Here is a 5,285-nt window from a genome sequence, read left to right on the forward strand (position 1 = left end):
AAATGTGATTTTTGTATTATCTAACAAATCGTTTTAAAAATTAAAATTTTACATACAGTAGATAAGTAAATGTTTCAGTTAGTACAATGTTGGAGTAATCTGAAGGTTTTAAAACACAGCTGTGGACCTGAAGGGACAGCAGGTGAAGATAAATGTGTAATATTCACAGTTGCTATTTGTTTCTCTTCCTCTAGCTGCTGCACTGTGGGTCTGACAAGAAGCTGCTGGAGTAGTAATAGTGGTACAGCTCCTGGGGGACCTTTCTAAGAAAAGTAGGGTTTAGCAGCTGTGTGTAAACAGGCTGTATTATTTCCTTTCCTTTATATTTGGTTTCAAAGATAGTAAATTAAGACTTTTCATAATAGGAAAGGGTTCTTAAATTTTGCTTTATAAAATGAAAATATGCTAATGAAGTTATAAATTATTTGAGAGCCAAATAATGCTAAAACATTTGATTATGTTCTATCATAGTTCTGAGTTTATAGTAAAAATTTGATAGATATTTACTGATTAGGACTGGATTATTTGTACCAGTGATGTTGGTGAAATGTGTCCGGATCTCTAAGCTTCAGAGAAAACCTGCCCCAGATGAAGGGAATACACCAATTGATTTAAAACCGTCATGGTGGTGTTTTACTTCCTGAAAATTGATTCAGACACGGGTATGTGATAGGATTCTAGCCAATGAATCAAACAGGGTAACCCACTAAAAACTTCTGGGAGAAGGTCCCTTGAACCTAGGACAGACCTCTGAAAGAAAATCGTTTTTTCATCCTCTGGAAATGATGGTATGTGAATGTGACTGGATTTGCACAACCAATTGTGCCACAAGAGAACATAACTGAGGGCAATGGGATGATACATTATGTGCATCAGAAGAGCAAGAGAAAAGAACCAACCTTCTGTGTCATTACTGAGTGGATGAATTGCTCTTTCTGGGCATATATGAAGCAGTATGCTTAGTGTTGTGGTGCTCTGACTAGAGTTTTCTAGTTTGCACAGGATGGTAAGCTTTATTACATAAAGTAGATGCTGTGCAGTAAAATTTGAATTTCAGGTAGACAATGAGTAGTTGAATAATGTTTTAGTGTATGAATGTGTAATGTGATTTTTATCCTATGCAACATTGAGGACCTGATAAACCAAACAATGATTTCCTGTTATTTAAAATTTAAAACTAACTAGAAGTCTTGCATTTTATCTGGCAACTCTAAGCTCATAGTAAAATGAAATCTACTTAACTCAGTATTGAAATGATTTTCTCATTGTTAAGTTGCTTAGACTGGGCTCAAACTTGTGATTCTCTTACCTTGGCATCCCAGATCACTAGGAGTACACACTGACACGACCGGCTGAGTGTGTATTAGAAACTCAACTTACTTTTTCTAAGAACCAATAAAAGTCAGCAGAGTATTTTTCTTGTTAAAGTTTGTTAATGAATCCCTATCCAGACTTGAAATATTGTCATAATACACATTAGAAGTGGAAAGAATTAAACAGAGCTTAGTTTAAAACAGGACTTCTTTGGGCTGGGACTTTAGCTTAGTGGTGGCACACCTGCCTCAAGAGGTCCTGAGTTTGATGCCTGGTACAAAAAAAGAAGAAGAAGGAGAAGCAGGAGGGAGGAAGAGGAGGAGGAAGAAAAACAGGATTTCTTTACTTACTACCTGTATGGGTTTGGAGAAATGAACTGAGTTTATATGGTTTGAGGAATTATTAAATTTCATTGTAAGAAGCAGCAATCATCTCTTTCCTGTAATAATTGTAAAGAACTTAGGTGTACTTACATGATTTTTGTGTTAATCAATGGAAATTCATTTATGTAACCAAACTCCTTTCCTCTCAGAACATAGGCAGAATGAATGTAATAACATATGTACAAATGCAAAGAGACAGAAAGAGAGAGAGAGAGAGAGAGAGGTACAAATGAGGTGACCCCTAGAGTGAGGAACTTGCATTGTTACCTTACCACATAGCTGAGTTTTACCATTGTCTCCAAAGAGATTGCTCTAAATGCTTATCCTATAATTATTTATCTTATTATCATTAGATAAACAGAGAAAAAAAAACAGCTGAGACTTTTCCCAGGTGGTAGGGACTTATCTTATTCTTAGTATTCTCAGCATGAGATGCAGTAAGTGCCTCATACTCAAATGGTGAAGCCCAATTTGATGGTTTCCTGCCTTGTGAACAATGAACAGATCGTACAATCTTCATAAGTCTTTGTACCACATTCAAATTGCTAGGATGCCAATATTATGAACTCTCTACTCTTTTTTTTCTGTGCACAAAAGCAGTTCTCACAGGGAAAAAAATACAGCCTGCAAAATGACAGCTGTGATGTCAAGTTTTATGATCCTGGAGAAGGGAAGACTTGGAGAGGGAGGGAAGTGCAGCTGCCCTGAAGTAGTCGCAGAGCTGTCACACGGGAGAGAGGCTTGCTCAGGCTGTGAGTGCACAGGCAGCATTATGGTGGAGGCATAGAAGTGAAAGGGAAGTCCTGGCAAGTTTAAGCCATCAAAACTGCACATATCACAGTGCTGCCAATGTGACAGGGTCTTATCTATGTAGATATTGATTCATAAACTGATGAGTACTATAAGGAATTTTAGAGCAGTAACTGCAGCTGTGTTTTCTTCTTAACTTGCAAAGTGGGGATAGGAATTCGGGTTTATCACCTCACAGGCGAGAGATTTGAGCTAAGCCTGAAGAGACTCTAACTAATGTTCAGGCATCTGTAAAGTCCTAGAGGTATCACAGCAGAGCCAGGTAGAAATATTAGAGGCAGTCCGTTAGGGCCAGGTCCTTGAGAGGGTCATGACAAAGGTGAGTCACATCACAACTGTGGCAGAGACACCTGTGTTGGAGACTAGGCCCCCCAAGATAAAGACAAGATGGCCAGACCTGTATACTTCCTCAAAGGTCAAACACTGGTCCTAAGGAAGTCTAGATAGACATCAGCCACCCGAGTGGGTGATCAGAGACCTCTGGAGCCACCATTTCCTAGGAGAATCTCTGTTATTTCCATCCACACTTGTTATGTGACTTGTTTCCCAATTGGATCACTATTACCTAAATGACTATACTCATTGGTTGATCATGGCTGGGGCTCACATTGTATCCACGTGGGTTTTACTCCATAAAACTCCCCTGTGGAGTGGGGTCCCTGGCTACCCACTGGGGTCCACTCCTGCCTCTCAGGAGCTATCCTATCAGTAAATATCTTCCTACTCTTAACCTCCATTGTTTCTAGAATTTAGTCTTTGATTTACAGAGAACAGGAGCTCGGCATACCAGACATCTAACAAGTTGGGAAATATAATATTTCATCTCTGTTATCATTTCTTGCATAACTAGATGCAGTGGATTTTCAAACTGCCACAGACTGGAAATACATTGGGGGATTGAAAACGTTGTATGCTCGCCACACCTGCAAAGATTATGGTTTAAGTAGTATAAGGTTTGCCAGAGCATTGAAGTTTTTTCATAGCTCTCCAGATTCTAATACACAGTAATTTTAAGAACCACCAAAATAGTCTGTTGATTTTAGATTATTGGATGGACTCTGATTTGATTGACAATGTAATGTTAAGTAACTGCTTTAACTTTTCTCAATTCCATATTCCTTATATATGAGGAAGAGAGAGGCAAATATACTTCTAAATCACTCGCTGTCAAATTTCTTTATTCTAGGGTACCCAACTCTAAAAGGTTTATGAGTTAAAGAAAAAGCACTTACCAGTCTCCCAGAGAGAAAAGAGTGTCTCTGTTCTGAGACATGGGAATTAACAGCACTCTTTTGCTGTCTCAGTGGCAGCCGTCAGATCCATAGAGTATGTGGCACCACTCTCAGCTGGTGGTTTGTTGCAGTCATCTGCTTAAATCCGGCCTACAACCTAATGTGAGCACAAACCAACAGGATAAAAATTGCCTTTGCTTTGTTTTGCTTGTCTCCATCACTCAAGCTGTACCTTTATCACAGTGGGAGTCATCTGATGAGGGGCTGGACATATTTCTTGGTTTGTGGATAGCTATACTTCTCTGTGCCCTCTTGGGCTTGCTGTCTCACATACTCTTTAGTGATTGCTTACAATGTGTTCCTAACCCTGAACCCTGAACCTCCATGTTGTCTGTTGGTCTTCACTTTAGTTTTATATGAACAAGACTGTATATCTCACTATCTCACTCTGGTCATACAGCGACTGACTTTAGCCAGGTCATGCTAAACATAGAACTATAATATTCTTTTATTTTCCCTGCAAGAAAATGTAAGGAGGACTCCAGTGATCAGGCTTCCTCAAAGATGTTGCTTGTATTTCAGCTAATTCATATCTGTTGGTGAAGTTTTATATGCCACACAATATGCACAAAATAATTATAGAAATGTATGCTACTGTGAGGTATTAAAATCAAAAATTTATGTGAAGAATATAATCCAGTGATTTTCATTTTTCAGTGTGAAGTTTCTGACTTATAAAGGGGAAAAACTGTTGGGTAGGATGGTCATCTATTGTTTGACACTTGGTGAATTTCTATTTTTGAAAAAAAAAATGCAGATTTCCAAAAACCCACTACTATATATACAGTTCAAGATAAATCACCAGTTAAAACAGTCTTATCCAGATAAAATTTTGGAAATGCTGAATTTCTTTTGAAAGAGTTAAAAATATTCTTTCTTATTCTAGATGTTAAACTGGATAGGTTTACTCTGATGTTTGTGTAAGTGCTAAGTGCAGCGTGGAAAAGGGGAAGTGTTTTTTTTGTTTTTTGTTTTTTTTTAAACATCAGAAATAGCAACACATCAGTAAGAAGGATCATAGGGCACCATGTTAATGACAAATCACAGGAGGTGGCTCCATAAAGGCTGTGAAAACTAGTTTCTCATTGCAGGATTGGGTTAGGCCACCCGTTTACCCGCCCTTCTCAAACACAAATATTTTCATAGAATAAAAGCCTGTTTCCCTATGCTTATTACCCAGACTCCATTCCTCAGACATCACCATTTTCAAGGAGATTAGTGCGGGGACTCCTCCAAAGTTTGTAGGTTTTATCTCTTTCTAGACCTTGTCTTGTGAAAGTGAGGGGTCCCTTTGGGGTGAGAGGGTCAAGAAACACCCACTAGGACCCAACCCTGGCAGCCAGCGGCCGAGCATGCGCTGAGAGTTTATGCAGCTGGCCCTGGCGGCCACTGCTGCCTCGTCCGGGACTTGGCGAGGACTTGGGAGGGACAGCAGCGCTGGGAGGTGGCTTAGCTGAGACTTTCCAGCAACTGCTGCCCAGGACTC

The sequence above is a fragment of the Fukomys damarensis genome, unplaced genomic scaffold (genome assembly GCF_012274545.1).
Source record: "Fukomys damarensis isolate Sample0158 unplaced genomic scaffold, DMR_v1.0_HiC HiC_scaffold_4, whole genome shotgun sequence".
Taxonomy (NCBI): Eukaryota; Metazoa; Chordata; class Mammalia; order Rodentia; family Bathyergidae; genus Fukomys; species Fukomys damarensis.